Genomic DNA, 26,481 nt, shown 5'->3' on the forward strand with positions numbered 1-26,481 from the left:
GTCATGCATGTAACAAGCTACAGTTTGGCATTACGGGAGTGGACCTGCTCCTGCAGCATCCCTGGATTCACTTGCTCCCCTCTTGCCCACGGCTTCTAATTAATCATTTCTGGTTTTGCCATCAAGCTGCTTTGTCACGTCTGAACATCAAAAAAGGGGCTCTATTTCCTCCAAACCAGACTAAACCATGTGGAACCTTGGCTGGGAAGAAAGAGAACAAACCACAGTTTGGAGTTCAGGCGGAACTAATCCCGGTTGGCTGCGAAAGTGGAAGCTTTTTTAAAATTTCAGAGCTGTTATGCAAGGGAAGCTTAAGAGTGTACTCTTGTGGTGGGGTTGTGACTCAGCAGTAGAGCATCTGCTTTGCATGCAGAAGCCCCAGGTTTCTTTGCTGGGATCTCCAGTCAAAAGGATCTCACACAGAAAGCGATGGACCCCGGAGAGCGGATGCCAGTCCATAGCAGGCAAGCTTGACCATGCTCTGACTCAGCACCACACAGAGCTCCTGTGTGCTCATGCACACTTGTATGATCTACATAGGTGTAACATCTACTGTAGGTCCATCTGATAGTCAGGCCTGAACCTCCACTTCTTCCCAAGACAAGCTCTTCTTGAACACATGAACACATGAAGCTGCCTTCTACTGAATCAGACCCTTGGTCCATCAAAGTCAGTATTGTCTGCTCAGACTGGCAGCGGCTCTCCGGGGTCTCAGACAGAGGTCTTTCACATCACCTACTTGCTTAGTTCCTTTAACTGGAGATGCCAGGGATTGAACCTGGGATCTTCTGCATGCTAAGCAGATGCTCTACCGCTGAGCCACGCCCCCTCCCATTTGCCAAGCACTCTTACCTATGTCAAGTGATGACTTTTAGCTTTACCTAGAAAGCAATTCAGCTCCCCCCCCGCCCCCGAGGACTGACTGCCGAGCCCTAATAAAGGAAATTCCTAAAATTCTGACTGTAACATCAGGTTACAAAGAGGTTGATTCATGTGCAGAAATTGTCAAAGCCAACGACTCTGGCCCAGAAATACACTACTCCCATTTCTTTTTGACAGGAAGCTATTAAAAACCCATAAATGCACTTTAATACCTAAGCATACAAGAAGCTTTACAATGCCACGGCTCACAAGAAGCTGCTGCCAAGTTAAAGCTCTCGTCTCCAACAGTAACATGCACACATCCATTGCTCTGAAAAGTTTGTGTTTCATGCTGGAAATCTAAGCTTTTAAAAATATGCCTGAGAGTTGCAGGGAGAGAGCGGGGGAGAAGAATAAAGTGATATTGTCGCTTTTTACTATAAAAGGTTATTACACTGGGTAATGCCGATGCTTCTCAGGAACCTGCTTTAGCATGGTTTCGCTGAAAGGGCCCCTTATGATGCCCACCCTCGATTCACAGTCGTGGCCCAAAGCCACAAAAACCACAGTTAGCCCACCTCGGAGCTCCATGACCTTTTTCACGCGGAAAAGGCAGGCACCCAAAGACAGTTAACCAAATGCTGGCTCAAAGTGGGACAGGCTAGTGTGTGCTCTACACATCCTCGAAAGGTCTTTAGAAGCCTTCAGCAGGGCAGAACGTGCCTCATGGGGATCCACCGGAAGCACCCTGAGCCAGAGCTCCACCATGCGCCCACCCCCATTTTCTCCCAAGCTGCTCCCGAATAGGTGCTGCGAAGCACAGGCAGGATAATGCTGCTGCAGGGGTCTTGCTTGTGGGCTTCCTAGAGGCACCTGGTTGGCCACTGTGAACCGACTGCTGGACTGGATGGGCCTTGGTCTAATCCAGCAGGGCTGTTCTTATCTTCCTTCCCACCTTCCTTCCTTCCCTCTCTCCAGGATCAGAGGAGCTTGCCTATTATATTACGTGCTGTGGGACACAGACAGGACAATGCTGCTGCAGTCATCTTGCTTGCGGGGTTCCTAGAGGCACCTGGTTGGCCACGGTGTGAACAGACTGCTGGACTAGATGGGCCTTTGGTCTGATCCAGCAAGGCTGTTCTTATGTTCTTAAGTTCTTAATAAGGATTTTTTAAAAATTACACAGCCTCCAGTTGAACACATGAAGCTGCCTTATACTGAATCAGACCCTTGGTCCATCAAAGTCAGTATTGTCTAATCAGACTGGCAGCGGCTCTCCAGGCTCTCACATCACCTACTTGCCTAGCCCCTTCAACTGGAGATGCTGGGGATTGAACCTGGGACCTTCTGCATGCCAAGCAGAGGCTCTACCACTGCGCCACGGCCCCTCCCCATGGAACTGCTGAAGCCTCCTCCCCTTTGTGCCTGTTGGAACCCAAGAGTGGGACATTTGCCAAGTTCATCTAACGCAAACCACCAGGAATGAGCTCTCGGGGGCTTTCCCACAGATATAGGAATCCTTCTGTTGAGGGCACTGGACATTATCTCAGACTGGAACCCAGCAATGGGCTGCGGAGCACCTCCTGCTGAGTTGAACGCTCCTGCTGGCTCACTTTATTATTATTATTATTAATAATAATAATAATATTTACTTCGTTTAAATGTATTTATACCCCATTTCCCAATGGGAAATGGAAGCAGCTTACATCAGTCTCTCCTATGTTTTCCCTTCCTTTCTATGCCATTTGGTGGTACAGCCACTGTGAACAACTCAAGGCCAGGAGGCCAACGACAGCAATTGGACAGCACCCAAATTGGACTCAAGGGGAAGAGAGAGGATGAATTGCACAGATTACCATACGAATGCAACTCCAGACAACTCTCACATTCCAAGGGAGACAGGATGGTTACATTGGAGGGTTTTGTTTGTTTGTTTTGGCATGGAGGTATCTAGGGCCACACTGCATCATGCTCTTGGTAACTTTGCAATGACATACAAATTTCAGAGATCACCAGGTCATAATTTTCCTGTGCCTTTTTTTTTTTTTAAAAAAGAGGAGTTGCAGCTAGCTGACTGTCTTCCCAAACAGACCCGGAGCATCCAGTACCCCAGGCTCTCCTGGAAACGAGAGAGACCCACACGGCGTACATCGGCTCCCTTGTGTATGCAAAAGGTCTGGCAAACCGCCGAGAAAAGTGGATATTCAAGCAGTACATGTTTGACTCGTAAGGGAAGGTACTGATGGGTCAGGCAGCCAAGACGATAGTTTGCTTACTGCGATGGTTATGAGAGGCATATGACCAGCTGTACAGTGTTGATCTGACTTTGCGCTGTTTGTTGCTCTTCGGGCACCGCTCTTTTCCCCACAGGTCTTTTTCATTGTGCCTTCATACACACACACACCCCAAGTAAGTTTCTGATCTAGAACAGGTGTTGGAAAACCTTTTATTAATTAATTAATTCATTTCATTTCTCCCTTGTGAAATTAAAGAGCCAAAGTGCAACAGCTTTAAGAGCAAGAGGCCAAGCAAGAGTTGGTCTGAGAACGGACAACTGCATAACTGAAAATACGCAACTTGAACATTACTTGCAATTGGCAAGTTGATTAATAATCCGTAAAGTCTCTGCAGCCCCAGCGCATGTCCTATACTAGAAACCGGCACACAAAAGGTATCACAGTCAATAATAAATATTTGTAGTAGCACCCTGCGTGATTGCTTAAGTGCACCGGCATAAATTTGCTCATGGTTTGCTGAACAAAGGCTGTTACCGCACTAGGTATTCCCAGCGATGTATTAAGAGTTTGAAAATGTTATAAAAAACATCGCTTTAAAAGGGTTTTTGGATGCCACAGCTAAAAAATGGTTGGAAGACGTCTTCACAGCTAAAGGGGCCAAACAAAGTGCGAACAGTATTTTTTATAACAGTTTCAAAGTCTTAATACATCAGTGGGAATACATAGAAAGAGTGAACAGTATTTTTTATAACATTTTCAAACTCTTAATACATCGCTGGGAATACCGAGTGCGGTAACAGCCATTGACTTCATTTTAACAGCCGTATTTGGATCTGTACCACCTCTGACCCCATAGGCTACAGACCCCTGTTCTAGAAGATTCAGCATGCGTTTACAGAGACAATGCAAAGGACAATTCTGCTTCAGTCCAATGAAGTCTCAGGATACCTGCCTCCACGTGCATCTGAATACCCTGCCTACCGAAAACAAACAATCAATCACAGAGGGGAACAGAACAAGCAGAATCTAAAAACAGCGAAAAAAGGGAAAACCCAACTCAAAACTGAATTGGAAACCTAAGAGATCATGAGTAACAATATAAAAAGGACAAAATATATCTTTAATCCGGCACTGCTGGATTAAAGATATATTTTGTTTAATTCTTTTTTTATAGTGTTACCCTTAACTAAGCAAAATCTAAACCACTGGTTGGATTCCTTTCACCTGTTGGAAAGCTCATGAAAGGGACCCCTTTCAAGGCCGCTGCCCACCAAACCAGCATCCTTCAAATTTTGTGAACTCAGGAACTAAGGACAAAAAGGTAGATTATGATCAACATCTTCTCCACGATCAGTTTCAGGCATCCGCACGGAAAGATTTACAAACCAAAATCACAATACACTGCGATAAAAAGCACACTAACAATTATTTACTCCACAAAAATTAAACAAGTAACAAACAAATGTAAAACAGGAATTACAAAATGTAGCCAAAGGTAAATAGCAAAAAAATTTAACAAAAAATATTGACAGTAGGAAATATATTTGCAGTAGTGGGAACAGGACTGTGGATGAAATACTAGAGCAATACACACCCTTTCGTTTCCGAAAGAATCAAGTTTGTTCAAACAAAGCATTTAACAAACACAGGAGAGAGGAAGTACTGGGCAAAAACCAAGTCAGAGAGCAGAGAACAAGCTAGGGGACCAATGAGAAGTTTCAGGAAGAAGGAGAAGGGTATTTTTGAAATCCTACCTTCCAAAAAAATCTCCCTTCTAGGGTTTACTAAGCCCTCAGTGGCATGAGCAGGTCGAGTTCTTTCTCTGCCCACCCCCTTAACTTGCACTGGGATGCCCTTTTGAAGCATTTTCAGTATCATAGAATCATAGAGTTGGAAGAGACCACCAGGGTCATCTAGTCCAACCCCCTGCACAATGCGGGAAATTCACAACTACCTCCCCCACACACACCCAGTGACCCAGTGGTCCAGAAGATGGCCAAGGTGCCCTCCCTCTCATGAACTGCCTAAGGTCAAAGAATCAGCATTGCTGACAGATGGCCATCTAGCCTCTGCTTAAAGACCTCCAGGGAAGGAGCGCTTACCACCTCCCGAGGAAGCCTGTTCCACCAAGGGACCACTCTGTTAGAAAATTCTTCCTAATGTCTAGATGGAAACTCTTTTGATTTAATTTTAACCCGTTGGTTCTGGTCCGACCTTCTGGGGCAACAGAAAACAACTCATCAGGCAGTTTGTAAATTAACAAAAAAGGGGGCACACGTGTTATCTTTTCTGTATACCTGGGAGTTCCCTGAGCAGGTAAAGCCCCTACCTTGTGCTGGGGAAAGCCCCATCATGCTCCTGCCAAGGGCCCCCCAGCCGACTTACAATATTAGATGGCCTCATCCTCCCACAGCAGGGATTCCTTGGTGGTAACTACGCGTCTTAAGCATCTTGGAGGAAAGAGGAGATGCAGGATGCAAACCAAAATCAAACAGGTTTGTGGAGCCGGCCTGCCCTCAGCCGCAATTCGGAGCAGATCCTGGGGAACGCCGACGCCACAGGGAATGATGCCGAAGAGTCAACATGCTGTTCATGGCAAGTAAAAGTAATCCCCATAACTGTTCGGTATTAAAAGCGCTTCCAATTCCTTAAGACCGGTTTAGTTTTCTACATAAGATTAATTATAACTCTTCCTTCCCAAGCGACCAGACGGTACTCTTAATTAAGAACATCTTTTAAAAAAAAGAAAGCCCCTGATCTCGCACGCATACAGGAACAAAGCATCTTCAGTTTATTTTTATTTCATTCAGATATGTACACCCTTGCCTTCCAGGTGGGCTAACAAAAAACTTCACCGAGAACTAGAATCACATAAAACACAACACAACATCGCAAAGGCCGGGTGGATCAGAACAACAGAAAGATCACAGCAGCTGTCCATATTGTGGCAGTCGAGGCATTCCAAAAGCGCTGAGCGTTAACAGGGAAGAAGCGAGGAGCATCTTCCTCAAGAGGGAGCACCACAACACCGGGGGCCACTGCAGAGAAGGCCCTGTGTTGCGTAACGACCCACAGCATTTCACATGGTGGTGAACCCAGAACAGGCGCCCAAAGGAAGATTCTAACTCCAGGCGAAGACTTCTAAGATTTTAAAGGTGAATAAGACATCCCTCGGAGAGGGGCAGGGGGGACACTCCACAGAAGTGACACTCCAGGAGGAAGCCCAGAGCACCCTCCAGAAGTGACATCACATCCTCCCCCAAACTCCACCCCCAAAATCTTCTGTCACTTGCAGAGCCGGTGTTGGGAACTCTAACTATAGGGTGTACCCAGCTCAGCATTGTCTACTCAGACAAAGTCTCCGGCACAGAAGGGTCTCCCTCAACACCAACTACTGAACACATGAACAATGAAGCTGCCTTATACTAAATTACACCCTCGGTCCATCAAAGTCAGTACTGTCTACTCAGACTGGCAGCAGCTCTCCAGGGTCTCAGGCAGAGAGGCCTTTCACAGCACCTACTTGCCTAGTCCCTTTAACTGGGGATTCCGTGGATTGAACCTGGGACCTTCTGCATGCTCTACCCCTGAGCCACGGGTCCTGAAGGTCCTGTTAACTATTTCATTGTCTTTCGGATGTCCCACCTTGCTGATTGTACAGATTTATTCTATGCAATCCACCCCGAGTCCCACTGAGAAAGGCAGACTATATGTAATGCAAATAAATAAAATAAACTGGAGATGCCAGGGACCTTCTGCCTTCGCGTCCAACCACTCCCTGGCAACGCAGGGCTGGGGGAAAAATAAAGCTGCCTTTGCGTTCACTTTATAGCGCTACCAAGACATAAGTTGTAAGCAACCGCTCTGCAGGGAATCCAACAGTAGCTTGTTAGTAGCTCTCTGCAGCTGAACACAACATCCCAAGAGCAAATTCCAAAGCAACCATAACCACAGCACGGAGCGGACCTGAATCATCCCAAACTATCAGCAGGCACACACCTGCCACCAAGAGACAATGAAGAAGAAAGGGAGCCCTGACATGAGAGCGCAACTTCTCTCCCCCCCTCCACAAGGTGAGAGGGACTGGAAAGGAAAACAAGATGGTGCACGGGTCCCTAAAAGCCCAATAAGAAAAAAAAAAAAAAAAGAGCAACTTTAAGAGCATAAGAACAGCCCTGCTGGATCAGATCAAGGCCCATCAAGTCCAGCAGTCTGTTCAAACAGCAGCCAACCAGGCGCTTCTAGGAAGCCCACAAGCAAGACGGCTGCAGCAGCATTGCCCTGCTTGTGTTCCACGGCACCTAATATCATAGGCATGCTCCTCTGACCCTGGAAGGAAGGAGGGAGGGTGGGAGGAAGGAACATAAGAACAGCCGTGCTGGATCAGACCAAGGCCCATCAAGTCCAGCAGCCCGTTCACACAGTGGCCAGCAGGGTGCCTCTAGGAAGCCCACAAGCAAGACGACTGCAGCAGCATTCTCCTGCCTGTGTTCCACGGCACCTAATATAACAGGCATGGTCCAGAGATCTCAGTGGCTGTAGGGCCACTTGCTATAGCAGTCCAGCCTACCTTACAGAGTTGTGGTTTGATTTGATTTATATCCCGCCCTTCCCCAGTGAAGCTGGGCTCAGAGCGGCCTACAATAATAAGCTAACACAGCAATCAATAAACTGGTAAAATACAAAGGTTGGGGGATTGTATGTTGCCTGGAGTGATTCCTGGTAGGAAGGGAGAGTTATATTTCGAGTGCTTAGAAAATCTTGAAGACGGGGAGGTGTAAGAAGCTAGGAAACGGCCAGCTTGATCAGACTAGTGATCCATCTAGCCCCAAAATATCCAATCTGTCGTTCCCATGCAGTGAATGCTTTCGGTATACTTCACTAGTAATGGATGTGGACAATTGACTAATTGGTGTGTGTGTGTGTGTGTGTGTGTGTGTGTGTGTGTGTGTGTTAAGAGCCGTCAAGTCACTTCCGACTCATAGCGACCCTATGAATCACAGTCCTCCAAAATGTCCTATCATTAACAGCCTTGCTCAGATCTTGCAAACTAAGGGCTGTGGCTTCCTTTATTGAGTCAATCCATCTCTTTTTGGGTCTTCCTCTTTTCCTGCTGCCCTCAATTTGGGGTGTATCTGGCCACTAAAATGCTGAACTCCAGAGACAGTGATCGATGGTCACCCATATTACCTCTTGGGCTTACACCAACTGCAAACTCCAGTCTTCCTGCAGTCAGGATTCCAGCACTCTTTCAGGAAGAAAAGAGAAGTGTAAGAAGCGTTCACACTTCCCCTGAGGGCTGCCTACACTTTGGGAGAGGCGTTAACTTTCTCCCCCACCCAAAGAAAGGGAGGAAGAAAAGAACGGCACAATTCTGCTCGATCTCTTCCAGCAAAAACCTACACATGAAAGAAGCGGGAGCTACGAGGCGGCTTGGCAGGAGAAGCTCATTTCCTTGAGAGACAGGCTTTTGTCCAACTGCCCTTTACCAAAATGAGGAACTGGAAGCAGACGGAAGCATCCGAGTAGCCGCCACTCCGGAGCAAATCACGAGCGCTCTTGTTTTTTCTTGCAAAGCCAGAGAGCAGTGATTTTTTCAAAGCGGCTGTGCACATACAGACAGAAACCTCGGCAGGAAGCCTAGACAGTGCCGCAAAGAGTGAAAAAGGATTCCTCGCTAAATGCTCCAGTCACTCTCTCCGCAGCGGCCTACCCTCATAGGGTTGTTGTAAGGAAAAGGGTAGGGGAATCCCACCTCTGTATGCCACAGTCAACTCCACGGAGGAAAAGCAGAAGATAAATGGGAAGTGCGAACTGAGACTCAGAACCAGGACGCAAGCCACATATGAACACATGAAGCTGCCTTATGCTGAGTCATACCCTCGGTCCATCAAAGTCAGCACTGTCTACTCAAACTGGCAGTGGCTCTCCAGGGTCTCAGATAGAGGTTTTTCACATCACCTACTTGCCTAGTCCCTTTAACTGGAGATGCCGGGGATTGAACCTGGGACCTTCTGCACGCGAAGCAGATGCTCTACCACTGAGCCACAGCCCCTCCCATCGCTTCTATTAATACCACCAACATTTATTTAGCATCACTGCAATTTTATTTAGATGCTGGAGCAGAATCGGGCTAGCAGGTCCAACCTCAGGAAGGGATTATTTAAGATTTCCTCAAGCGATCCTGTCTAGACGTCATGTAAAGAGGGGGCGGAGGGAAAGAGAATGGGATTAAAAACATGGACTGCTCTTTTCTTGCGTGGCATCTGATGAGAAGACACCTGCTCAGCTTTATATATATTTTTAAAAAGAGCATGCCGAGAAGGGTGTGGGTGGAGAAAGAGAGGAAAGAAACTTCATCATGTGGTTCCAATTTTTCGCTTCAAAAAAGGAAACTGGATTCATTACCCAAGAGGTGCGACACCCCTGCGAGGCTGCGTTAATTACAGAATAAATTTAGCCGCCAAGAACAGATTCAGGATCAGACGAGAGAAAATCATCTAAAAGAAATGGGGGTGAGAGAAAGAGAGGACACAACAAGCCTGATTTCGTACAAGCTGCTCTTCGAGACGCTGGAACTACCGGAGGCTTCAGAGCTCTGGCAACACAAAGATCTGAGGTCACCTCCCCGTAGGAGAGCTTCCCGATTCCACTCCAAAACAGGCAGCGTGCCGGGAAGTCGCAGGGAAATCCCCACAGCAAGAAGAAGAGTCACTTTCGTAACCTGTTAGACGAGTCTCCAAAAGACGCCCGGTGAAATGTGGGCCTGTCGCCGGGTTGACAGAGATTCTCGTTCACAGACACACCGACAGAAACCGGAGCAGTGTTGGGCAGGGAACGCTTTCAAACAGGGCTCGAGAAAGGAGAGCAAAGAACCCCAGCTCGCTGAGAGGCCTCAATCGAGTCACTCGAAGAGCAGTCCATCGGAGTAGCCTGTTTTCCCAACACAACCAGATGCCACTGGAAAGCCTACAAGCAGAAGCTAGACACTGCAGACACCCTCTCATGTGGTTGTTCTTGGCTTTCAAAGGTACACTGCCTCTGAAGATGGAGGTTCCGTTTAGCCATCATGGCAGATAGCTACTGATGGACCCACCCACTGTGAATCTGTCCAAGGCCCCTTTAAAGCCATTTAAACCAGCCTCAGCCTAGCCTTTATCCGCCTCCAACTGAGAAATAGCAGTGAAAGTATGAACACACAAAGCTGCCTTCTACTGAATGGGACCCTTGGTCCATCAAAGTCAGTACTGTCTACTCAGACTGGCAGCAGCTCTCCAGGGTCCCAGGCAGGGGTCTTTCACATCACCTACTTGCCTAGTCCCTTTCAGCTGGAGATGCCGGGGATTGAACCTGGGACCTTCTGCACGCCAAGCAGATGCTCTACGACTGAGGCACAGCCCCTCCTACCCCTGAGCTACATCCACACAGACCTGCGTGCTCCAAGAGAGCTTGGGCCAAGTGGCAACCGCAGCTTCCATCATCAAATGGCTAACACCTCCTTGCTAAACCACCTGACTGGAAGATGCAGAACCTGTTATGCAAAAACACACAACTACGCATCTCAGCACAAATTGTGCAGATCGAGAGTTTGGAAAGACAGTCCAAGCTCAATCTCCAGAAGACAGCGCTGTCTCGGAGGTAACCCATCTGTACTGGCACAGCACTCCTTCAAGGGATGCTTGCCAGGAAACCAACATCATCGTTCAGGCATCCAGTCACAAGAACATCAGAAGAGCCCCGCTGGGCAAGACTCCTGGTCCATCCAGTCCAGCCTCCTGCTTCACACAGCGGCCAAGAAGTTGCCCCAGAGGGCCAACAAACAGACTATACATGAACACACGAAGCTGCCTTATACTGAATCAGACCTTTGGTCCATCAAAGTCAGTATTGTTTACTCAGACCGGCATCAGCACTTTAGGGTCTCAAGCTTCCATGTCACCTACTTGCCTAGTCCCTTTAACTGGAGATGCTGGGGATTGAACCTGGGACCTTCTGCATGCCAAGAAGATGCTCTACCACTGAGCCATGGCCCCTCCCCAAATGGGAAGCTTTTGAACACATGAAGCTGTCTTATTCTTAATCAGACCGTTGGTCCATCAAAGTCAGTATTGTCTACTCAGACCGGCAGTAGCTCACCTGGGTCTCAGGCAGAAGTCTTCCATGTCACCTACTTGCCTAGTCCCTTTAACTGGAGATGCCGGGAATTGAACCTGGGACACTTCTACATGCCAAGCAGATGCTCTACCACTGAGCCACAGCCCCTCCCCTGATGCAGACTCTCAGCACGAGCATGGTGCCTCTGTTCCCTTTTGTCAATGTGAGCAGCTGGAATAACCCAGCTTAGCCCAGGTTTGGCCAGAGCTCAGGAACTAAGCAAGCTTGGCCACAATCAGTGACTCGATGGGAGATCACCGAGAAAGACTGTGGTTGTTATGCAGAGGCAATGACAAACCACCTCTCCTCATGTCTTGCCTGCAACACTCCATGGGTGTTGTTGCCATGAGTCTGTTGCAACTTAACAGCACTTTCTTCTTTGGTCATTATGGCTAGTAGTCGTTGATGGGTTGACCCTTCAGGAACAAGACCAAGACATGATGCATACCTTTTCTCTCCAGGACCAGAGGAGCATGCCTATTGTATAAGGTGCTATGGAACACAGGCAGGATAACACTGCTGGAGTCGTCTTGTTTGTGGGCTTCCTAAAGGCACCTGGTTGGCCGCTGTGTGAACAGACTGCTGGACTGGATGGACCTTGGTCTGATCCAGCAGGGCCTTTCTTATGTTCTTATGTTTTCTTGCATCTTTGGCTAAGTTTGTGAGTTTGTAACGCTTCTGCTGTGTTTTTTAAAGTTTTTAAACCACTGTCTTAACAGCTCGCTTTATTTTATATCATGAACTGCATTGAATGCTAATCTAGCTATTTTTCCTTCTTCTTCTAACGAGCTCAATAGCAGTATGTATGGCTCTCCCCATTTATCTCACAACCCCTTTGCAAAGTAGATTTCAGAAAGACAACACGACATGGTTACTAGGGAAGCGTCATAGTCACATGAGGATTTGACCACAAGTCACCCAAATTCTAGTCCTGCGCCCTAAACCACCAAGCCGGCCAATCAGGGAGTGGAATAAATGCTTCAAAACATACAAAATTCGACAGAGCTACGGCGAGCTGGCATTACTGCTGCAAGACCAGAAGGAACCTGGGTAAAAATAGAGGAAAGTAAATGCAATGTACATCACCACCTGAACAGCAAACTCTTTCTGGGCCCAAATCCTCTATAGCCTCTCCAAAGTAAACACTTAGAGGGCTCCTCGATGGGGGCGACCAAGCTCGGAAGCCCCCAGCCTAGAGGATTTATGAGGGGTCAAGGACAGTTCTCGAAACCGGTTGGGGAGAAAGGGAAGAGAGGAAGAAGTCCAAGACACGCGAAAACCCCTCTTTGGCATCAATTCAAGCATTTCTTTGGAAATGGAGATTTGGACAGCGGCTTAGCAATTACTGGGGTAGCCTCTGGCACCGACTACAGGACTCCTTCCCTGGCGTCACAAGACTGAAGAGCTAAATAATTCCCTTCATGCACGGAAGGTCCCTTTCACACCGAGCACACCGCCATCACATGAAGCTGCCCATTTCCTTCAAGCTTCCAATGTGCCAAGGCAGTCTCACTGTCTGCACAGCGGGAAATCTAGGTCCCCCGCGCTCAGGATAAAACGAGGCCTGTCCCCAAAAGCTTTGCACAAAGTGGATTTACACAGTCTGCATCAAACACAGCACTCAGATTCTCACAGAATGCATGAACAATGGTCTGTAAAAAGGAGAAGAGTCCTGGACTCCGAAGAATCTTACGTAGTACTTACAGAAGCACCAAATGTTTCGCAAATAGTATCACACTCCAAGCCTTACAACAACCCTGTGAGATATTACTGCCTAAAACTGTTCAGGAGGAGGGTGCCTAAAGCCACAGTCTCAGCGCCACAGATTCACACAGGACAAGCCCAGACATGCACTGCGAGTTCCAGGTTCGGTGTTCTGAGCAATTTTTAAAACTCGGTTCGCAGTAGCCAAGTGTTGGATTGAGAGCGACTCAGCATGCCTGGACATTAAAAAGGTAAAGGTAGTCCCCTGTGCAAGCACCAGGTCATTACTGACCCATGGGGTGATGTCACATCCCGACGTTTCCTAGCCAGACTATGTTTATGGGGTGGTTTGCCAGTGCCTTCCCCAGTCATCTTCCCTTTACCCCCAGCAAGCTGGGTACTCATTTGACCAACTTCGGAAGGATGGAAGGCTGAGTCGACCTTGAGCCGGCTACCTGAAACCAACTTCCGTCGGGATCGAACTCAGGTCGTGAGCAGAGCTTTTGACTGCAGTACTGCAGCTTACCACTCTGCACCACGGGGCTCTGCCTGGACATTGGGGGGCACTAATTTATTCTAAATTTGTAGTTGTTATCTCTTGAATGGGATGTTCCTCTTTGTCTGAACCTGAGGACTGCCCTCTGACCCACCCTCCTTCTTTCTCAGTAGCCATTCTGTCTCTCCCCCCCCCACATGGTCTGCATGGAGGCAGACGTTTCTACAGATCTGTCCTGTAAAAACAATACAATCATATCTGCGCTCACATGACGCTGGACTAGCTAGCCACTTGTACAGGGAAATGTATTTAGATAAGACTTTCTGTCTTTTATCGACTGCAACAAGAACGTTAACAGACTGAACTTGAATAAATGTAAGTTCCAATTTGCTTCATGGGAGGATTTATTTTACTGCACTCAATATCACACTTCCATGACATGAGAGGGAGGGCATCTTGGCCATCTTCTGGGCTTTGAGTGGGGGTCACTAGGGGTGTGGGGGGGAGAAGGCAGTTGTGAATTTCCTGTATTGTGCAGGGGGTTGGACTAGATGACCCTGGTGGTCCCTTCCAACTCTATGATTTTATGACTAGGCAAACTCCGCCATATTAACCATATATAAAACCCAATACAAAGAACTCGCAGCGCATGTCTGATTTGGCCTTTCGCCTCTTCTTCAACTTTCTGCACACTTCTGAAAGGAAAAAACCCACACATTTAAACTTAGGTATTTTTACAGCAGCACCCAGTTGCAACACCAGGAAACCTAAGGAGACGCAGACCTCAGAGCTCTATAAATATACTGGAACTTCTGCAAAGTTTAAGAGCAGTGTTGCTGGCTGTCAAGACAACCCGGCCTGAGCTCACTTGGGGAGAAGGATCTGTCGCTCCGGCACACATTCGTCACCCAAAGGAGCACTCCCCGTGTGCTCCGGGGTGGCGTCTGCAAAAGGGCAAGCAGCAGTTGGCTCTCCACCAGCAGACAACAGATGCCGATATGAGTAGCTATGCAATTACCATTGTTTTGAGCCGCCGTGTCATCGCCAAAGAATAGGCCACCGCCGAGTGCGCAATTAACACTTGTCATCAGAGCAGAGAAGCCGCAGAACAAGTTAAAGGCCGGCACTGGGGGCGGCTGGGGGGAGGATTAAAGAAAAAGAAGGACCGGGCGGAGAAGACATATCATGCCACCCTCCTGCCAACAACTAAAGGTGAGAAAGCAGCCAGGAAAGGGAAGAGCAGCAGGAGCCTGACGGAAGCCAAAAAGGTTTTTTTAATCTAGTAGGTCACCTAACCAGTGGGATGTCACTCTAGTCGTTGGGGAGGGGCCGTGGCTCAGTGGTAGAGCCTCTGCTTGGCATGCAGAAGGTCCCAGGTTCAATCCCCAGCATCTCCAGTTAACGGGACTAGGAAAGTAGGTGATGTGAAAGACCTCTGCCTGAGACCCTGGAGAGCCGCTGCAGATCAGAGTAGACAATACTGACTTCGATGGACCAAGGGTCTGATTCAGTATAAGGCAGCTTCATGTGTTCATGTGACGCCTCTGGTGTAAACACAGTAGAGAGACAGCCGCCCCTCCGGTCCCCAGAGACTAGCTTTGGAGGCAGCCATAGGCCCAATGGTGCAAAGAGAAGAAGGAGGTATTCCTCTCCGCTTGGCTACTGTCAACGCACTTTCAGCCTGATGGGATATTACGCCAATGACAAACAGGAGTCTAATAGAAACATGTTATTCCATCGTATGCCTTCGTGGGCTAGTGCCCACTTCTTCGGATGCAAATCCAGACATTTTTCTGTTGGACAATCGGCAGGGTGTGTTTGTTAGGAATCCCACACCCAAAACCTCCCCCTTCTGGCATCTCTCAAGAGCCTGAACGCACCAGTCTGCCCCTGCCCTCAACATTCCTCCCCTCAGTTCCCCTCAACATTCCTCTTTTCCTAAAGCATGCCCAGTCCTCCTTAGGCCATTGTTGAGTGTCTTTCTTCTGGCTAATTTTTCTGTGTGTAAAGTGCCATCAAGTCACAGCTGAATTATGGCAACCCCGTAGGGTTTTCAAGACAAGAGTCATTCAGAGGTGGTTTGCTATAGCCTTCCTCTGAACAGCGACCCTGGACTTCCTTGGTGGTCTCCCAACCAAGAACTAGCCAACCCTGCTAGGCGTCTGAGATCTGACAAGATCAGGCTAGCCTGGGACATCCAGGTCAGTGCTGGTTAATTTAGAGGGTCGTATTTTTCTGTGTATCTGAGATATCATCCTGTCCACACACAGAGAGATGCTTGTCTGCAGGGGCCCCAACTTACACAAGACCAGCCCGTTTATTATTAGATATGGTGATCTTTGCCATTGTTGGTAATTGGCAAGGTGCTTTATAGTCATCCACCCAGTGAAGTGACATGATTTTACCAGTTAGGAATTTAAAGACAGCACAAGCAGGCCATGCTTTTCAGCTTCAGCGGTGCTCTCCTCAGCCCCATTCCTATGCCCTGATACTTTACTGCACCCCATATCCTGATGCAGCCTCAGGAGAAAAACCACAAGAGGGCTTTTGCTAGTCATGACACATACCTATTTTCTCCAGGACCAGATGAGCATGCCTATGATAATGGGTGCAGTGGAACACAGGCAGGACAATGCTGCTGCAGTCGTCTTGCTTGTGGGCTTCCTAGAGGCACCTGGTTGGCCACTGTGTGAACAGAGTGCTGGACTTGATGGCCCTTGGTCTGATCCAGCAGGGCCTTTCTTACGTTCTTAGGACTGACGTGCTCCAACTTTTCCAACAGCAATTGAACGGCAGATGAAATACTTCAAGCGATCAGCGGCTCACCGCACCCAGCCTTTGGGCATCAATTGATCCACTAGCAGGAACGGCCTTGGTTCAAGAGGAACAGTGGGACAAGCACATCACAAGCAGCCGATCCCTTTAAAAGGGCTGCCACCAGGGCGCATGCTCTGCCGAGTTGCTGGAGGAGCACATTTGCAGCAAGGCCTACTTACTGTGGCCGTAAGGAGGGCGCGCGCACGCCCAGCCTCTGCAGAGCAAACATTCAGCTCTGTGCTTGCGGTGAGCTGCTCGGACAAAGGAAAAAACAGTCCCCAGCTTGAGGGGAAAGAGCAAACTCTTCAAAGCCTGTGCAAAAGGTTGCCGCCAAAGCTCAGTCGCTCCACACACTGTTTACACTAAACAGGCAAGGCTGATGAAACTCTTGCTCTCAGCTTGCTGGTTTTTGTTTTTTTAAGGAACAGAGAGGGGGGCCAACATTTTTGATTGAGGAAGCCGTGGAGAGGCAGCAGGAGGAGCGAAACAGCAGTCAATCAAATATGCTTAAAAAACAAACTGTTTGCACCTTCGAAGGTTGAGATGGGCCTCCAAGCGCCAACAGAGAAGTTTTTTTCTTCCCCTACCTCTTAAAAGGCTTTGTGCCACGAGAGTCAAAAGGGCGGTGAAGACCATCTGTGCCCAATTTGAGAGTCTAATCTCCTTTTGAACAAATAGCTCAAGCATCTCTCTGCTAGTGTCACGCAAGGCTAGCCTTGGGTCTGTCTCCCACCACAGGGACCCAAACTGGCTTGCGCCGTTCTCCTCTCAACCATTTTACCTGCTTCTGAGTCCTGACAAGATTGGGCCCGCCTAAGCCATCCAGGTCAGGGAACAAAGGAAACTATTAGGCCATAAGCCTGAACTTTCCCCAAAGTGACATGCATTTCTCTTAAAAAGAAATTAAAAGTCATGGGACAGACTTTGCCAATCTGGATTTTGGCCACGGAGTCACTCAGGGTCACATGAACACATGAAGCTGCCTTATACTGAATCGGACCCTTGGTCCATCAAAGTCAGTATCGTCTACTTGGACCGGCAGCGGCTCTCCAGGGTCTCAGGCAGAGGTCTTTCGCATCACCTACTTGCCTAGTCCCTTTAACCGGAGATGCCAGGGATTGAACATGGGACCTTCTGCGTGCCAAGCAGATGATCTACCACTGAGCCACGGCCCCTCTCCATGGCTCTCCAGGGTCTCGGGAAGAGGTCTTTCACATCACCTACCTGCCTAGTCCCTTTAACTGGAGATGACGGGGATTGAACCAGGGACCTTCTACTACTGAGCCACAGCCCCATCAGCCTTCCTCCACCATCTGCAAAACTGGGATAATTACACCGGCCTACTTTACAGAGATGCTGTGAAGATCAGTGATATAACATCAACCGCTCTGAATCCCAAAACACTAAAATATTTTTTCTGGCTTGCCGTCAAACGTATCTAACACGCAAAGCATCCCACTGTCAACACTTTTCGCAGGGCAAAAATTCAACCTTGTGTTAGGCTTACAGGGTGAACACAAGTCTTCTTATCCCGAGAGGAATATGCACAGAAGATACCTACGGGACCGCCTCTCCTGGCACATCCCCCCCAAGAGCCTTGCGCCCAGGGAATAACAACTTGCCGGTGGTCCCCGGCCCGCGGAGTGTGTGGCTGCCCTCGACAAGGGCCCCAGCCTGGTGGAACAGTCTACTAAATAACATCAGGGCCATGCGGGGCCTAAATGAGTTCCACAGGGCCTGCAAAACAGAACTGTTCCGCTGGGCCTATACCTGAGGGCAGCTGCAAGCCTTTGCATTGGTACCAATTGCTGGCCTCCCCATCCTTCCTCAACTGGTTGTGGGGTTCACTGGCTGGTCAGGACTGTCCAGCAGCTGAAATTCTGAAATTATGCCATCTGGTCTTTTATAATATGCGGTATGAATTTTAAGTTATGCTTTAATATAGATGTTTTCAATACAGATTTTAAATTTATGTTTGTATACTGTGTTGTGAGCTGCCCTGAGCCCGGCTTGCCGGGAATGAGGGTGGGATGTAAATGTAAATAATAAATAAATAAAATACTTCTCAGGATTCAGTTTCAGACGTTCCATGTGAGCTCTGCTTTCTGAAAGTTACCTTGCAGCCATGTGCCAGGAGGGGACCCCAACAGGAAGAGCTTGGTGAACCTTTTAATGGACTCCAGAATCAAGCACCAGGCAGGCTTCCCAAGCGGTAGTTATCATCGGGGTTGATACCAGTCAGTAATTAGCAGTGGTCTTTAATCTGGGGACTCCTGCAACATAAACTGAGTTTTTTTTAAAAAAAATTGTTAATTCTTCTGGAGACGTTCCTGGCATAATTGGCAAGCAAGACAACAGAAGCAATTAATTCACCAGTGGGGGGGGGGGGAAGCAACAGTCTGCTTCTTGATCAGCCAGGGTTCAGCACAACCACGCAAACTTTCGGTGAGAAGGGCTGCCTCTTCTAAAGCTCCGAAATAACACACTCCTGTGATATTTTAAATACTAACAGATGCACCACGGCATATGCTTTTTGGATTAAAACCTGCTTCATCAGATGCGCAAAGCGTTATCCCCAGTCTGCAGATTATATATGCGTGTTGCTGCTGACCACAAAAGGCCTTCAAAGGAAGCCTCCAGTATGAGATCGCGGAACTAGGATTTATCGCCAAGCTTGGCTGCATGCGTTGAGGTCTAAATCAAAATGCATAGTTGGCTCACCCACTGCAGGTGTTAAAATAAACTCTGCAGACTCGGAAACATGAGCGCCGCCACAATTACTGTGGATGTGAACTGACGGTGCTTTTCTCAGGAATATCTGAGCACTGCACAGAAATGGCACATGCTGGACTTCTGGGGGAGGGGCTGTGGCTCAGTGGTAAAGCATATGCTTGGCATGCAGAAGGTCCCAGGTTCAATCCCTGGCAGCTCGTTAAAGGGACTAGGCAAGGAGGTGACATGGAAGACTTCTGCCTGAGACCCAGGTGAGCTACTGCCGGTCTGAGTAGACAATACTGACTTGAATGGACCAAGGGTCTGATTCAGTCTAAGGTAGCTTCACGTGTTTGTATTTCACACTGGCTGCTTTTTCCTCTCCGTTTGTGCATAGATTTGCCAACTGAGACTACACCTCATGCACTGAATGAAGTAGTTTGAAGCCCACAAAAGCTTACACCACAATAAACCCAGAATCCAGTGGGATGCCTCTCCCCTTGGCTTGCCACAAGACCCTTTTCAGTTTATGCCGTGGACAAAAACAGAAATCACAAGGCAGCCAAGACAAGGTTTCCCGATTCAGACTTTGGCCCCTGGGACTGAGAAGTGCGGGTCTCTTCTGACATATCCAGACAATTCTGTGTGAGGGGAGAAGGTGAGAAGAGAAACAAGGATTCCAAATGGTTCTCTTTTCCATCAACCCTCAACCAGAGCAGGGGACCCTAGGTCCCAGCACCTGCAGCCCAATTCTGTAGAGTTCAGCTAGGCATTTATTTTTTGCCGTCAATTCACAGCTGACTTATGGTGACCCCATAGGGTTTTCAAGGCAAGAGACGTTCACAGGTGGTTTGCTATTGCCTGCCTCCGCATCACGACTCTGGTATTCCTTGGAGGTCTCCCATCGAGGCTCGGAGTGCGTGACTGGCCCAAGGTCACCCAGGGCTTTCCATGGCAGAGTGGGGATTCGAACCTGGGTTTCCCAGATCTTAGTCCAACACTTTAACACCATCATGCTGGCTCTCTAGGCATTTACAAGGTCAGGGGAAAACCCCTAAGGCTTCATACTTATTTTAAAATAGAAAATAAGTGTTAAATTAGGAAAACTGGTCAAAACCTGGAGGAAATAAGAGTTCGCTGGAGAGGGCACACCCCAACTTTACGAATCAATTTCAGAGCGACTTGGGCCACCGCCCCTGTTTAAAACCCACCCCCCTCCTCAAGATTCTAACACATATCAACTTTCAAGCACTTTGGGTGTATTCTTAGGGATTATTGCATTCCTGGACGAAGAAAGATGCCTAAACAAAACTCAAACAAAGAGTATTGTTTAATCAAAAGTTAAGCAACTCAGTGGGTGACGTTGGAGCACGGGGCGTTGTGTGGCCCCTCCAAGGTGAATTCTAAACACAGCATAACAGCTGAAAACTGAAGAATGTCAGCATTCATTCTGTCTGCATTTGTTCTGTCCCTCATTACTACACAGAGAAAAACTCGGAGGGCTGTCGCGTCAAAAGCAAAATCAGAACATGGCAGGCTGCCTCTGACCACAGTGGGATAGCCCCATGGTAACGTCCTCCTCCAGTTCCTCTTCTACAAGTTCTTACCAAAGTAGTAATCCTATGTCAAGATTGTAACACTTCAGACTGCAGGCAAGGGCTTGTTACAATGGAATGCTCCACCACAGCCACTACAGACAATTCCCTGCACATAGAAAGCTAGCAGGCTAGGACAGAATACCCATACCCTTCTACGCTAGTCTTCTATGTGCAAGGATATGGGGGGGGGAGGTATAGTGAGGAGCATTCTCTTACAAGGCACAGGCTTCTCACCTCCATCTCAGTGACAATTAAGCCTGAGGACTAGATAGTAAGCCACATCCCCACTAACGCCTTACCTGAGAGGCCCAAAAGATCAGCCAGGTGATTTAGTAAGGCAGAACAAAGAGAAATCATTCTTGATCACCACAGCACAACCGAACAATACATCTGGTAAGCTGTGGTGATGGTTGCCAACTTGGAAGGCCTTAAGAGGGGAGTGGACACGTACATGGAGGAGAGGGCTATCCATGGCTACTAGTCAAAATGAATATTAGTCATGATGAATACCTATTCTCTCCAGGATCAGAGGAGCGTGCCTATGATAGTAGTTGCTGTGGGACACAGGCAGGATAAATGCTGCTGCAGTCGTCCTGTTTGTGGGCACCTGGTTGGCCGCTGTGTGAACAGACCGCTGGACCTGATGGGCCTTGTTCTGATCCAACAGGGCTTTTCTTACGTTGTTACGTGCTGAAACACCAGCCTTGTTTTGTTGGTTTTCCAGCCTCGTGCTCTCTAGAGCCCATTCAGGTCTGACTCAAAGGATCCCTGCAAGTTTGGGGTTAACAATTCAAAACCACGAAGATGACAGGAGCGCAACGTGTCTGTTTGCTGTGGCTTGGCATCCACCGCATCTGTGGAAATGACCTACAAATTATGGTAATTACATGCAGCTAATCTACGCAGCTTGCGCTGGCCCTCAGGCTTGAGGTACATTTTCAAAGTCGCTCTCCCCTGCCCCCCCCCCTCCACACACCTTCCTGAATGTACTACGCAAATCATTAAGCATCCCCTGCCCTAACCTTGTTTTCGCGGAAGTTACCCAGTGTGTGGTGAGGGAACAGAGAATGAGATCTGACAACAGAAAAAATCTTGGGGGGGCGGGGAGAGACATGAATCTTCAAAAAGCTTAACCAGAAAGTTCTTCCTTGGGAGTCATAAGAACATAAGAAAAGCTCTGCTGGATCAGACCAAGGCCCATCAAGTCCAGCAGTCTGTTCACACAGTGGCCAACCAGGTGCCTTTAGGAAGCCCACAAGCAAGACAAATGCAGCAGCACCATCCTGCCTGTGTTCCACAACACCCAATATCATAGGCATGCTCCTCTGATCATGGAGAGAAGGCAGGCAGGAGAGATGGAGGAAAGGAAAGAAGGAAGGAAGAACAGCCCTGCTGGATCAGACCAAGGGCCATCAAGTCCAGCAGTCTGTTCACACAGTGGCCAACCAGGTGCCTCTAGGAAGCCCACAAACAAGGCGACCGCAGCAGCATTGTCCTGCCTGTGTTCCACAGCACCTAATATCATAGGCACGCTCCTCTGATCCTGGAGAGAAGAGGCATGCATCATGACTAGTAGTCTCCTCCATGAACATGTCCACTCCCCTCTTCAAGCCTTCCAAGCTGGCAGCCATCACCACATCCTGGGGCAGGGAGTTCCACATTTTAACTATGCTTTGGAGTGTCTGATGCTTAAGTGACAGAGCCAGCCGGCTGAGAAAGAAAAGCTTCCTGGACCCTAGAGGAAATCTGTGGTTCTATATTCTAAGAAGCCAAGGGGAGAGGCATCCCACTGGAGTCCAAAGCCCTGCTTGAAGAGACAGAGCATAAATTGTTTCACCCAAGCTATCTGAAGACGGCAAATTTTCTTTTCAACGGTAACTGCAAAAGGAACCAACTTCCAGTTAATGTTTGCTTAACTACTGCCTGCAGAAAGTGTTACCCATTTCTGATTAACCGTTCCTCAACAAACATTATTCTCTTATGAACTAATTATTCACGTGTCTGCCACCTTTGTATCCTGCCCTTCTTCCAAGGAGCTCACGGTAGTGGACGTGGTTCTCTCTCCTCCGATTTATTTTCACAACAACCCTGTGAGGTAGCGCAGGCAGAGAGTGTGTGATTGGCCCACAGACACCCAAAAGAGCATTGGGGCCAAGTAGGCGTTTGAGCCTGGGTGTCTCCCAGCTTCGTGCTGAACGGCTAACCACCAAACCACAGTTGCTCAGAAATGGAGAGTCTAAATCAGTCCGAAATGTTGTATGGGCAAAACTTCCTAAACACACCGGATCTGGAAACTGAAACGGCGCCTTTCTCACATGCCCCTGCCACTGAACCTCATATGACACTCCCTTGTTAAAACAATAGCAATCTGGTGTTTAAATAACTGTGGGACATACTTGATGGGCCAACCAGTCTAATTGGTTAGAAGTGGAGGCTGGCCTCCAGAAATTGATGGGGGGGGGGAGCTCTGCAAAGCAAATCTTTGGGATATGGAAGGCAGCACTGTGTTAGAGACAGAAAGGGAGAAACCTCCCCCTTCAATACAAACTCTGAACTCATTACTCACATAAACACAAAAAACCCTTGGGGGCAGGGAGTTGCAATTTTTTTTTTAAAAAAAAATAGCTGTCTCCACACCCTTCAGATAGGAAGAGAATATGAATAATGAGTGGAAAATCACACACCAGAATGTGGCATTCTTTTTTCTCGGCACATTTCCTACATAGGAAATATATTTATGATTTTAAAAGAATGGGGGTGGCGGCTGAAGTTAGGAAATCCCACTTTACTAGCAGCAAAAAGCGCATTTACTGTCAGCTGTACATTTGCAAGAAACTGAAGAGATGTGAGTTTCCCTTTGCCGGTCACCACAGGCACACTGACTCAAACTGCTGGGCCAGACCCCCCCCCCATTAAAAGAAGGGGGGGAGAAGGACCAAGTACTATAAAAGACTGAAGGTGATTTTTTTTAATCCAAGGCTAAGATCACCAGCCCCCTTGCACAAATTCACTTCCTCCTGAGGCTCCAGAAGAAAAGCTACCACCTGCAAATATAGATTACAGTATTTGTCTACATTAGAAGGAATTTGAGGAAGGGGGGGGCACTCCATTTTTCACCATACTTTAAACCCCCCTCGAGAATACAACGGGATGACTGAAGGCTATAAAGCAGGCACTGCCCGCACAGAGTCAGCAAGGAGGGGTGCAAACCGATTCTTTTTTAAACCACGTTTTAACCACCTCCTTAAGTACACTCCACCCACACATCCCTAAAATAACACAAATTTTGTTAGGAACCTTGATTGCCACAAGCCGGTTTGCATGAGCCGCGCCTGGCAGGAAAGCCAGCCGTTAACGTGACCAAAGCAGGAAAAACCTAACAAGAAGAATTCAATTGGGTGGTCAGTGGGTATCAAGTGGTGGGTACCCCTTGACACGTTAAGTCCTCCTTGGCATATGATTTTAAGGGGGTGGGTGAGTTCCCAAGGAAACAGGGAAGTCAATAAGCTCAAGTTCCGAGAAAGGGGCAGCCTATCTTTTAGAGACACTTTAACAACCACCTTGAAAGAAGAGTTGCTTTTTATATGCCGACTTTCTCTACCACTTAAGGGAGACTCAAACTAGCTTACAGTCACCTTCCCTTCCCCTCCCCACAACAGACACCCTGTGAGGTAGGTGAGGCTGAGAGAGCTGTGACTTGGCCAAGGTCACCCAGCTAGCTTCAGGTGGAGGAGACCCAGTTCATCAGATTATCCTCTGCCGCTCATGTGGAGGAGTGAAGAATCGAACCTGGTTCTCCAGATCAGACTCCACCGCTCCAAACCACGGCTCTTAACCACTACACCACACTGGGTGTAGTGTATGACAAGGGTGTGTACAACAACTTACCCTGCACATGACGTAGGGGATTATTTAACCACACTAGAGTCCAGTCACAAAGCCACAGGAGGCTACCAAGTGACAGAACTCCAAACATTGTCTTCCTTATCTCTTGCTAGGAGTCCTCTTGGGCACAAAAAAAAATCTATAATGACCAGACACTTCACCTTCTGAAAATGGAGAGGGAGAAAACCATGCCATCTTTTCCACCACAGTTTACCCCTGTGAAGAACATAATGTTGGTAGTTGTGAATTCCCTGCATTGTGCAGGGGGTTGGACTAGATGACTCTGGTGGTCCCTTCCAACTCTATGATTCTATGTATTTGAAAGACGTGAAGAGGCTGGCCGACACAGCCAAGCCCCCACATGTCTTCTTTGGCATCTCCTTTTAAAAGCCCCACCACCACCACTACAAAAGTCTACTATACCCAGACACCCCAACAAGCTCACCTTTGGACTGGGAAGGCAAAGCAAAAAGGTCATAGACTCAACCAGCCGAGAAGAGGGGGGTTTATCACACTTCCACAACTGCCTCGCGAAGGCCACGGCATAGCTGAAGAGTGTCAAGCGACAAGAACCCACCTCACATGTTAAGCCATAAGGAGGGGGTTCCTTTTAAGAACACTACAGTCGCCTCCCACTCCCATAGTGAGAACCCAATAACGAAATCAAGCCATAGGAGAGGGACAAAAAGGTCTACTATTACCAGAACAGCTAGATTCGAGTCCAGTAGCCCCTTAGAAACCAAGACAATTTTCAGGGTACAAGCTTTTGAGAGCCAAAGCACCCTTTGTCAGGCATGAGGTACCCTCTGAAACTATTATTAATGGAGTCGCCCCTACGCTCAGCTTCTGAGAAAGAGAACCCATCTCTCAAAACACCCTGCGAAAACAACAGATTCACGGAAGGATGTCAAGGAACAGCAACCGACCCCAGGCAATGGGGAAGAGGAACCTTTTAATTACACCATAGTCACCCACCCCATGCACCCAGTGAGCACAAAAGAAGGGTGTCAAATCGTATTAAATCCCACATTAAGTCTTCTGAGCACCTGATTTTAAAATCCTCCCCCACCCAACAAAATTTGTTACGGTCACCCCCTCTATTAAGACATTCCTAGCACTTCAGCAGAAGTGTTACGGATTCCGTTGACTGCCAAAAAAACAAATCAGTGGATTATAGATCAAATCAAGCCTGAACTGACCCTAGAAGCTAAAATGACTAAACTGAGGCTGTCGTATTTTGGTCACGTCATGAGACGACAAGAGTCACTGGAAAAGACAGTCATGCTAGGAAAAGTTGAGGGCAGCAGGAAAAGGCGAAGACCCAACAAGAGATGGATTGACTCGATAAAAGATGCCGCGGCCCTCAATTTGCAGGATCTGAGCAAGGCTGTCAAAGATAGGACATTTTTGAGGACTTTCATTCATAGCGTCGCCATGAGTCGGAAGTGACTTGATGGCACTTAACACACACACACACAGCACTTCAGTAGAGGGGTCCCCCTCCTCTACGGGGAGGGGCCGTGGCTCAGTGGTAGAGCATCTGCTTGGCATGCAGAAGGGTCCCAGGTTCAATCCCCAGCATTTACAGTTAAAGGGACCAGACAAGTAGGTGATGGGGGAAAATCTCTGCCTGAGATCCTGGAGAGCCACTGCCGGTCCAAGCAAACAATACTGACTTTGATGGACCCAGGGACTGATTCAGTATAAGGCAGCTTCATTATTATTATTTTTAAGGTCCCAGGTTCAATTCCCCGGCATCTCCACTAAAAGGGACTAGGCTGGTAGGTGAGGTGAAAGAACCCTGCCTGAGACCCTGGAGAGCCACTGCCGGTCCGAATAGACAATACTTTGATGGACCCAGGGTCTGATTCAGTAGAAGGCAGCTTCATTATTATTATTAAGGTGCCAGGTTCAATCCCCGGCATCTCCACTTACAGGGACTAGGCGGACAGGTGACGGGAAAGACCCCCTGCCTGAGACCCTGGAGAGCTGCTGCCGGTCCGAGTAGACAATACTT

The 26,481-nt window shown here is 48.2% G+C and overlaps 2 non-coding genes across 2 annotated transcripts; both read right to left on the reverse strand.

The window, feature by feature from the left end:
- Positions 1-757: 757 nt before the first annotated feature.
- TRNAA-AGC (transfer RNA alanine (anticodon AGC)) lies at positions 758-829 on the reverse strand. The gene has a single exon. It is a non-coding gene; the product is annotated as a tRNA-Ala (tRNA).
- Positions 830-9,081: 8,252 nt separating this feature from the next.
- TRNAA-CGC (transfer RNA alanine (anticodon CGC)) lies at positions 9,082-9,153 on the reverse strand. The gene has a single exon. It is a non-coding gene; the product is annotated as a tRNA-Ala (tRNA).
- Positions 9,154-26,481: the final 17,328 nt, after the last annotated feature.

The sequence above is a fragment of the Euleptes europaea genome, chromosome 21, assembly GCF_029931775.1.
Source record: "Euleptes europaea isolate rEulEur1 chromosome 21, rEulEur1.hap1, whole genome shotgun sequence".
In the NCBI taxonomy this organism is placed as follows: Eukaryota; Metazoa; Chordata; class Lepidosauria; order Squamata; family Sphaerodactylidae; genus Euleptes; species Euleptes europaea.